This window comes from Benincasa hispida, chromosome 9, assembly GCF_027475165.1.
Source record: "Benincasa hispida cultivar pf3 chromosome 9, pf3_genome.v1.1, whole genome shotgun sequence".
In the NCBI taxonomy this organism is placed as follows: domain Eukaryota; kingdom Viridiplantae; phylum Streptophyta; class Magnoliopsida; order Cucurbitales; family Cucurbitaceae; genus Benincasa; species Benincasa hispida.
In genome coordinates, this window is record NC_143486.1 from 88276362 (window position 1) to 88287319 (window position 10958).

General features: G+C 36.1%; 1 long non-coding RNA gene across 1 annotated transcript; it reads right to left on the reverse strand.

Annotated features, from left to right (window-relative positions):
• Positions 1–356: 356 nt before the first annotated feature.
• Positions 357–1761, reverse strand: LOC150034160 (uncharacterized). Its single transcript, XR_016531778.1, has 3 exons — positions 1563–1761; positions 1370–1456; positions 357–565 (listed from the first exon to the last, which is right to left on the reverse strand). It is a non-coding gene; the product is annotated as an uncharacterized LOC150034160 (long non-coding RNA).
• Positions 1762–10958: the final 9197 nt, after the last annotated feature.

Consider the following 10958-nt stretch of genomic DNA (forward strand, 5'->3'; position numbering starts at 1 on the left):
AAACGTTACATCTAATGTTGGATCAAGTTTATAGGTAAATATGAAACCAACCATCCAGCCTGCTTCTACGCTGTCAAAGTTTTCGGAAGGGCCATTTTTCAACCAAATTTTGGAAGCTGTAAAATCATTAGGCAAATCAACTTTAGGGTTCCAAACATTGATATCTCCTGAAGCACCAATATAGTTTAATCCTGTTGTGATCAAGATAGCCGTCTGATCATATTTAATACCAAATAAAAACAAGCACCAAATTAATCCATTGAAATTTGAATCCAAATTAAAAGTAATAAATAGATGAACTTAATTCAAATTAATTAATTTTTTTATACGTACAGAACGAATGAATTCTTGGCCGAGTTTGGAAGTTCCATAAGGAAATTTCTTTCCAAAGTGATGAAGAGAATTGGCTCTCAATAGGTCTTCTCTACGAACCCTACGGATGGGAATGGTTCCTTTGGGACAACTCCCGTTTTTTTTTGCATACTTGAAATGGATTTGATTCGGATCCAAACGAGTCGTTTTGTGTACTTGACATCTTCCAATCCATATCCAAACTGGGTTTCATCTGTGCTTGCAATGGAGCATTAATTCATATTACGCCTCCTTTGATAAATATTTTATTTTTGAAAATTAAGTTTATGAACATTACTTTCACTTCCAAATTTTTTCCTTTGTTATTTAATTTTCACAAATAGTTTAAAAAACAAAGTCAAATTTTGAGAACTAAAAAAAATTAGCTTTCAAAAAATTATTTTTATTTTTAGAATTTGATTAAGAATTTAACCACTGTAGTTAAAAAAGATGCAAATTATTGTAAGAAAGGTAGATGAACTAGGCTTAATTTTTAAAAACAAAAATAAAAAATAAAATGGCTCCCAAACAAGATCTTAATTTTTCTTTAAAGTACATCCACACTTAAGTGGAATTCAACTCATAGACCTCGAAGTCATTAATATTTATACTGTGGTTGGCTCTTGATTTTTCAAATATATTAATAAAATAACAATTTAATGACAATGTTACAATTATTGTTCCATTAGGAAAAATAAAATATTAAGGTAATTATTTTAAATGACAAAATTACTAGAAATATTTTTAAATATAATAAAATTTCACTCTCTATCAGTGATAAACGGTAATAGACTACTATCATCTATTACTGAAAGAAAATGATATTTTACTATATTTATAAATAATTTGACTATATTTGAAAAAAAATCATAAATTTATTGTTTATAACATTTACTATGTAAATCATATAAAACATTGTGGTTGAATTCTTTGGGAATTTTTTTTTTTTCTGGTTTAAATGATTTAAAAGTAACATCAAGTTTATGAGTAGAGCGATGAAAAGAAATATAAGAAGAACCTGAATGATATGATTTTTTAGTGATGGATGGTCAAAAGCAGGTTGATTGTAAATGTCAACAAAGTCAATAATATCTCCATCTTCACTCTGCAAAATTATATGAAAAAATTATCAAAGATACAAAAACAACTCCTAATATATATTATTATTTCAAATTAAAGTAGAACCAAAGAAACATAGAAGTTATTTTTACATAAATGGTCTTGATAGCAGGCTTATTGAGAAGCTTTAACTTCTTTTGAATTTGCATAGACAAATTTATCTCCACATTGGTTGCATTTACATACACAATGGCAACACCAATAACCAAAGCTACCATTGTCAACAATATCACTACTTCATGATCTCTCTTCACCATTTTTTTTACCAGAAACAAAAACCCAATTGAAAAGTTTCAAACTATTTTCCTTTGAAAAACAGAACAAAAAGTTCAAATATTTATACATAAATTTCTCTGCCAAGTCATCAAATGCCATATATGGATATATCTTTGTGGAAGTCACAGTAAATCTAATGAGAACTAATGAATAGACATAAGAAGAAAGAAGTTAAAAACATTGAAGAATGGAAAAATAGGAAATGCCAGCAAGGTTTCTATTTGAGTGATTGAGAATTCAAACTTGGTAGCTTACCTTTCAATTTAGCTCATTGGTTTTGCTTTTGTAAACAAGGTTTGACTTGCGAAGATGAGAAAACTAGACACACAAATTATGTCTCTTTGGATTATTTGGCATGCTGAGTTGAGTTTATATATCTAGAGTTCATATATTTGTGGAGTTTATATATTTATGGAGTTCATATGTCTATATTTTGGATGTTTCGGATGCTGAATTCATATGTCAAGGATATATCATGTAATTTCTTTTACATAAATAATCTGTTTTTATGATGATTATTTTTTTGTAAATTTTTTTATTCACTAATTCTACAAATGTTTTTTTAATAAACTATATATTGCACTAAGTACACATGTACTATTGAGAGTTTCAGAAAATAGGGTTTGGAGTTTACTCTTGGATCATGTATTTTCATTTTATTTTAAAATTGAAGCAATCATTTTACAAATTTGTGCATGTGACGTTTCTAAATAAGTCATATTTATTTAATCAGTTTGATAACAAGTTTTTAAAATAAAAATACTCATGTGTCGCATATGCCCGAAATTTTTTTCTCAAAAGTGCTCTTACTTACAAGTTTGTTTGATTTCTTACATGATAAAACTGATTTTTATTAATGCTAAATTACTATAAAGAACAACTATAAAATACTATGAAGTAATAAAAGAAAATCGGGAATTTGGCATTTTAATGGAACTTATGTACTTTTGAGTCAACAAAAGTGTTTTTATTGACAATTTTGGTTGTCAACTTAAATATAAATATTTATTGATGTTTTACATGTATTTTTAAATTAATAGTTATTTTTAAGCTTTAAATTAAGATTTATGTCATAGGAGTCAACAAAACAAAAAAATTCATGTGTCAATAAAGCCGAAATTTGTAGTAGTCATAATTTAAAATTACGATCGTCGGAGTATGTGGAGTGGCAGTCGCCGGCGGTTACTGGAGTTGGCCGTCAACAATGGTGGTTGGATGTTACCAGAGTTGGCCACAGGCAGTGGTTGCTGGAGTTTGGAGTTGGAGGTCATTGCCAAAGTTGGTTGTCGAAGGTCATCGGCAGAGTAGGCCGTTGGAGGTTGTCGTCAGAGTTAATCAACGAGTCATCTGTGGTGAAGAGGGCTAAATGCACTGTTCGTGGGCATGGTATAAAAAATATCGGTGACACATGAAGTTGGTCTCCCAGACAACGAGTTGAGCTTATATCTCAACTCATCTTATCCCATCTCCTAATCCTGAACACCTCATTTATGTATAATTTTCTCTTATCTTAGAGTATTTATTATTTAATTCTTTTCACATATGTACTATAGTCCAATATTTTTATGACATGTGTTATTAATTACTGATATTATTGAAATGCTTAAAGTTTGTAAGCTTAATAGATCCATTTATGGGCTAAAACAAGCGTCTAGATCGTGGAACATTAGATTTGACAGTACGGTCAAATCGTTTGGCTTTGATCAAAACATTGATGAGCCTTGTGTTTACAAGAAGATCATCAACAACTCAATAGCTTTCCTGGTACTATATGTGGATAATATCCTAATCATTAGGAATGATGTAGGGTTTTTAACTAACAGTAAAAAGTGGCTACACGCCCAATTCCAAATGAAAGATTTAGGAGAGGCGCAGTATATTCTCGGGATACAGATTATTCGGGATTGTAAGACAAAAGGTTAGCCTTGTCTCAGGCATCGTACATAGATCAAATGTTGATCAGATACAAGATGCAGGATTCCAAGAGGGGTTTATTACCCTTTAGGCATGGAATCATTTTATCTAAGGATCAATGTCCTAAGACACCACAGGAGGTTGAGGAGATGAGACAGATTCCCTATGCTTTAGCCGTTGGAAGCTAAATGTATGCAATGTTATGTACTAGACCTAAAATTTGCTATGCAGTATGGATTGTCAGTCATTATCAGTCCAATCAAGTATTAGATCACTGGACGACAGTCAAAACGATCCTCAAGTATCTTTGAAGAACAAAGGACTACATGCTCGTGTATGGAGATAAGGATTTGATGCATACAAGATACATAAACTCTGACTTTCAGACTGATCGAGATTCTCGAAAATCGACATCGGGGTTAGTGTTCACTCTGAATAGAGGGGCTATAGTGTGGCGAAGCATCAAGAAGGGATGCATCGCGGACTCCACTATGGAAGCCGAATACGTAGCCGCTTATGGAACAACTAAGAAGGCTATTTGGCTGAGAAAATTCCTTACAGATTTGAAAATTGTTCCAAAGATGTCTTTGCTGATCACTCTTTATTGTCATAACAGCGGGGTTGTGGCAAATTCGAAGGAACCTCGGAGTCATCATAGTAACAAGCATATAGAATGGAAATATCATTTGATCAGGGAGATTGTGCATCACAGTGCTGTGATAGTCACGAAGATCGCGTCGGAGCACAAGGTTGCTGATCCATTTACAAAGACTCTCACAGCTAAAATGTTTGAGGGTTCATCTGGACAGTCTGAGTCTACGGAACATGCGACATCTTGTTTAGGGCAAGTGGGAGATGATACTAGGGTATAAAGTATGTCCTAGTTTATTGTATATTGTACTTGTATTTTTCATGTATTGTACATTAGTCTCTCGAGGCATTACGACAAGTGGGAGATTGTTGGGATTGGTGTCATAATTCTCCCGGAGTCTTGTAGTTTGTAAACACTGTACACATTGTTATGAATAAAATAAGAGTTATTTTATTTTGCATTTACTCATATCCAATAAACAAAGCTCCATGGTTATTGTATGAAAACTTAAGCATGTATATGAGATATACAAGTGGATCATGCCATAAGTGATAACCTAAAAAGTTCTGTAGTATAAGGATTAAATAAAGGAGTCCTTATCCTAATGCCACTACGGATACGACCCGCTTTGTAGAGGTTTACAAGTGTTGTGAACTACTACAGATGGTAGATCCTGATCATTCATGTGGAGACATGCGAGCGGGGGTGTCCTATACAAGAGTTTGTATAAGACCGGACCACGAGATGATTCGTCTCTTTATATAACATCGTTGATACTTCAGACTTACATCTTAACTAAATGACTATAATTGACATGACCTTAATCCAATGTGTTTTGGGAACTCCTGCCTTTAAGGGCCGTCCTTTGATTAGTATGGGTGAGAGTAGTCAAATTGCCAACTCAACAAGCCTACCTTTTTGGGGATTTATCTAATTGGGGAGCTGGAAAAACAGTTACACAAGATGGAATTCATTCCTTCTCTGAAGCAGAGGTAAGTAGATAGATTTCTCCCTTAAGGGATGATTCCGGGTCTTGAACATAATGGCTATAGCTTCTCTTTGGAAGAGAGAACTCAGACATAGTAGGACTATGACTTATGTACATTACAGGGATTAGTGGTACTTAAGGAGTTAGATGTAACTACAGGAGCATAACGGTAAATTGGCTCAACTGTACTTATGAGCGATCTGTGAAGGGTTATCATTGTTGATTGGTTGAGATAGACACAAAATATATCTATAGTGAGAAGAGTGCAACTTTCGGTCTTTAGTGGAGTACCCGACAGTTAACGGATGGTGGATCTCATGACTAAAGAGTTTAATCAGCTATTCACGTACTGTTGGAGCTTCAAGCTACAGGTCCATAAGGTCCCCTTGGTAGCTCAATGGATTCAAGTTGAGAATCAATTCTTGGAGTTGATTTGAAATGTTCAAATTGACAAAAGGAAATTCAATTATATATGATATAATTGGTGTGATGTATGAGAACCATCAAGTGGAAGATTAATGTAAATATGATTTACATTAAGTACCATAAAATATGAGATAAATCAATTTTCATGCTCGACCTTGAGGCATCTTTGCTTGTATCCCGCTATGGATGGAATTTGTATGACTCTTTACTCAAACTCCAGAAATGGATAGGTTTGCTTTAGTTTTTGCCCCAATTGTGTTTTTCCTATGGTTGGCTCGTTGGGGCAGAACTCTAAAATCTAATATGTGGGGTTACACTTAAAAGAAAATGTGAAGCTAATCGACAATTTTTGGACCGAACAATGGTGACTAATATTTACAGGAACAAAGAGTTGTTCTGTCTATTGGTTGAGATTGTCTCATTTCAGTGAAAGGGTACCTAATCACCCTACGGTAACTTTTACCCTGCCTTACTAAGACATCATTGCAAAATAGATGTCACATGGGGTGCATTAAATTTTTTTGCTAAATTTGATTGGCTTTTCTAAATGAGTAAAGGATATATTATTAATATAAATAAATTATATGTTTCAACAATTTTATCAATATGGCTTCTACAACTCTTAATATGTTCACCACCGAAAAATTAACTGGCAGTAATTACATCACATGGAAAAACACAATCTATACAGTTTTGATCATCAATGACTTACGATTTGTCTTGGTGGAGGAATGTCCTCCAGTCTCAGCTCAAAATGCCACTCGCAATGTTGAAGGCATATGAGCATTGGGTACGGGCAAAAGAAAGGCCCAAGCATATATCCTGGCATGCCTTTCTGAAGTCTTAGCCAAGAAGCACGAGCACATGCTCACTGACAGTAAGATCATGGAGTCCCTGTGGGAAATGCTCGGACAACCATCCATTCAGCACAGGTATGATGCTCTTAAATTCATCTTCAATACCCATATGTAAGAAGAGGCCTTTGTTCGAGAACACATTATGAACATGATGGTTCAATTTAATATGGCTGAAATGAACAGGTCTATCATTGATGAGGCTAGTCAAGTTAACTTCATCATGGAAACTTTACTTGAAAGTTTCCTACAGTTCCATAGAAATGTTGTTATGAACAGGATTGACTATAACCTGACCACCTTACTCAACGAGCTGCAGACTTTTCAATCCTTGATGAAAGTCAAGTAACAGAAAGATGAGGCAAATATTGCCTCGAAAAGTTCTTCAAAGGTTCGACCTCTGGATCTAAGTTTGTACCTTCTTCTGGCACTAAAAGTGAAAGAAGAAGAAAGGTAGAAAGGGGAAAGTTAACCCACCAACTACTGCCCAAAAGAGTAAGAAGGCCAAGGCTACAAAAGGAATATGTTTCCATTGCAACTAGAAGAAACATTGAAGAAAGAATTGCCCCAAGTACTTGGTAGAAAAGAAGAAGGCTAAACAAGGTAAATGTGATTTACTTGTATTAGAGATTTGTTTAGTAGAGAATAATGATTCGATTTGGATAATAATTTCAAGTGCCACTAACCACATTTGTTTTTCATTTCAGGGAATTGATTCCTGGCGGCAGCTGGCACTTGGTAAGTTGATGATGCGTGTAGGTGAAGGAAATCAGACATGAGGATTTCCATGAGCAGCGAAAGGATCGTTCCAAATTCCATTCGAAATTGAACACTAATAATTACAATCAACAAACGAAAACTAACTGGTCATGCCACAACTAGAAATTACAGCATGCTTACACAGAGAGTCAAGGGTTAGTGTATGTGTACCTTTGAAAACTCATTCTTCAAACTCCCTCGATCACTTTACTAGTGTCCTCAGTAACCCAGCCCTCAAACGCAACGACCGGTGTAACATGATCATCAGCACTAATATAACAAACACAATGATCACGAACTCAACGAACGACCTCCAAAACCTCGATAACAATCAAGTTGAGTGAGAACACCACCACAATGGTTACCTTGGTATTCTCGGTGTGAGAATCTAAGAGTTTGTGGGCTCTGTATGAACTTGGTTAGAGAAAGAGATTGGAGGAACAACAATCGTGTAGACGATTGAGTAAGTGGGATATGACACTGTCTATCGTATAGACGAAATGTTCAATCGTGTAGAAGATGATAGCCTATCGTATAAACAATGCCAAGCGATCGTTTAGCTACGACCAACTGCGTGAACTATCGTATAGTTAAACTCCATGATTGTTTAATCTCTTTATAATCTATCGCTTAGTGAAATCATTTCACTTGATAGCCTTGTCGTGAGTTTCTCTCCAAAACAAGTAACTTCTAATTTTAGGAAAACATTTTTCCTTTTATCTCACGGTTACCATAAAACCACCAATAACTGCCCACTCAATTGGTTATTAGAGAAAAAGAGATAATTATCAAATAACTAATATTATAATAAATAAATATGATAACCAACTTACCATATTATATTTATAACCTATAGTTTTCATATTTGATAACTTGTAGAAATACAAGTTATTTATGCAACCTTATCTAGATATTGCAGCCAAAAGTTAGTGAATATGCGCCGATTATATGAAAATTAGCTTAGAATTACAATAATTATAAATGATTGCAATTACACCCACTAACACCATAAAGATGGAAGAAGAGCAGGATTTTACTCTGTTTTGCAGGAAACCGAGTCACTCCTTGCGCTCAAGGCTCAAAAAAAGCTGATCAACGCATCTCTGTCACATTGTGCCCGTCAATCAACAATGAAGAGATGATTACCGCAATGACAGCGCAATGCGACATGCGGTAATAAAAAAAACACCGTATACGAAATCATGATCGAAAGATGTAGCTGAGCAATGCAAAAGCGGAGGATTGAGACATGTGTACAACTAACGATTGGGCAGAATTGACGGTCTGATTGCATAACAGAAGGAATAATATCCCTCCATCTTCGGAATTACCATAACCATCAGTGGGGACCACAAGGCCGGAGTTAAAGACCTGTACCTATAAATACCCCATAGATTTTAGAAAAAATGTATGCTACTTAACACGGGGCTAAGTGCTGCTAAATTGTTGAAAGAAAAGGCTGAGCTGAGTGCTTAAGTGAAGAAATCCGAGAAGAAGACGAGATAAGGCCGAAAGGTGAATCTCAGATTTAACCTGTAGAATACCCGATCGGAAGCTCTGTGCATAGATCTCTACTACCGGTGGAGCAAGCCTGAGAGGGAAGCTCTTCCTAACATCAAATCCATCCTACTCGGCAAGCAGATCTTCATCGAATCAGTGCCAAGATATTGGCACTTGTTTGTATCTGTTCTATTTCTTTCATCGTTGTATTTCACTTTCTCTTTGTCTCTTCATTCACACACCATGTATCAAACGCTTAATAGACATATTAAATGTTTTGATAGCTTTCATATACCATTCTCTATCTATTTCCGTTCATCCATTAATCACTTTCTCCATGATGTCTTTTTTTTATCCTCTGATAATTAATATGAAGCAAACAAGTACTTAATCTGTGTTAAAGGTATAAAATGCGTTTAGCTAAGGCATGTTAGACGACATCTTCACCTGTGAGAGCAGAAGTGAAGATGCCATTTTGATCTATTGAGAGGGTTAGAAGAATGCGTTAACTAAAGCGAGTTGTACTTCCAGACATGGAAGCAACCTTGCGTTCATTACGTTATTCTCTATTTCACCACAGACATGTGGGAGCGCGGCCGATCACTGAAAGGTGTACGCCAAGAAAAGAGCGGAACTGTATTTCTAGCTTCAACGCAATTAGAAACTTGCTCTGTTTATATTATTTATCTTTCTCTTTCTTTTCTGTTCATAAGACTTGTCGCCGCATTTCACTTTCTTTGCATAACCTTCGCAGCCAACCTTGACCCCAGCATCTTGTATCATGAGCCTGTATCTTGTATCATCTAGCTTAGGTTTACTGTATTTCATTTTATTATCACATTTTTATTGCTTTACTTTACTTGACCGCAATTTTAATACTTGTACAATCACGCCTTTAAAGATTGAAAAACCTGGTCGTATATATTATCAACATATCACAATAACCTAAAATAGTCTGTGTTCGACCTCGGATCATACAGAGAAACTTGCGGTGGAATTACACTTGGTTCCATCGTAAGGAAACTTGTGACAACGCATGGCATACTATGTGAACATCCATAATTAACACATATCTAGCACCAGTATCGCATCATTCCAAGCATAGAACGTCATCAATCATACCTATCGGTGTTATCATCGACAAGTTTATGGCGCCGTTAGGGGACTGGTTAACGGTTTATTGTTTGAGTATTTTTATGGTATTTTATAGGACAGATCTCATTATACTGGCTGTTCAATGTCGAGAGCAGCCTAATGGTTTATGAGTCCTGGTGCTGAACTGGAATTTGAAGCTGACCCTGAAATCGAGCATACTTTTCACGTAAGGGCACGTCAGAACCGAATTAGATGAAAGAAGGCATCCAACATGGCAGACAACAATGACAATGCGGTACCAGTTACGAACCAAGGGGCGGTTTGACCGACTAAGGATCCTGTCTTCCTGGCGGCTGATCGCAACATCTCAATGCATAATTATGTGGCACCCAATTTGTATGATTTTTCGCCTGGAATCACGAGGCCCACTGTGGAAGAGAATGCACATTTCGAGATTAAGCCGGTCATGTTGCAGGTGATACAAAATGTCGGGCAGTTTATGGGTCTGCAAGGTGAAGACCCACATGCCCATCTAACCAACTTTGTCGAGATGTGCGACAATTTTTCCTTACCTGGCATTACCCCGGAGAATATAAGACTATATCTGTTCCCTTACACCTTGAGGGACGAGGCTAAGAGGTGGGCTTACTCACTTGAGCCAAATGAAATCACTTCATGGGATCAACTGGTAGAGCGGTTCATGAAGAAGATCTTCCCACCTGCCGTCAATACAAGGCGATTAAAGGATGTGTTGAATTTCAAAGAGATGGAGAATGAGACCCTAAGCACCGCCTGGGTGTGATTTAGGAGACTGGTGAAAAACTGCTTGCATATCGGGATCCCCAATTACGTCTTGATGGAAACGTTTTATAATGGCCTGAACAGAGCAACGCAGGCGATTGTTGATGCCTCCACGGCAGAAGGTTTTATGGATAAGACATACATAGAGACTAAAGTCATCCTTAACCGCATTTTGCAGAATATGGATGACTGGATCGACGATGGATATGGAGGTCGAGGCACCGAGAGAAGGAAAAGTGAAACATCCATTGTCTTTGCGGAGACAAGGACCACGTTGTCTGCA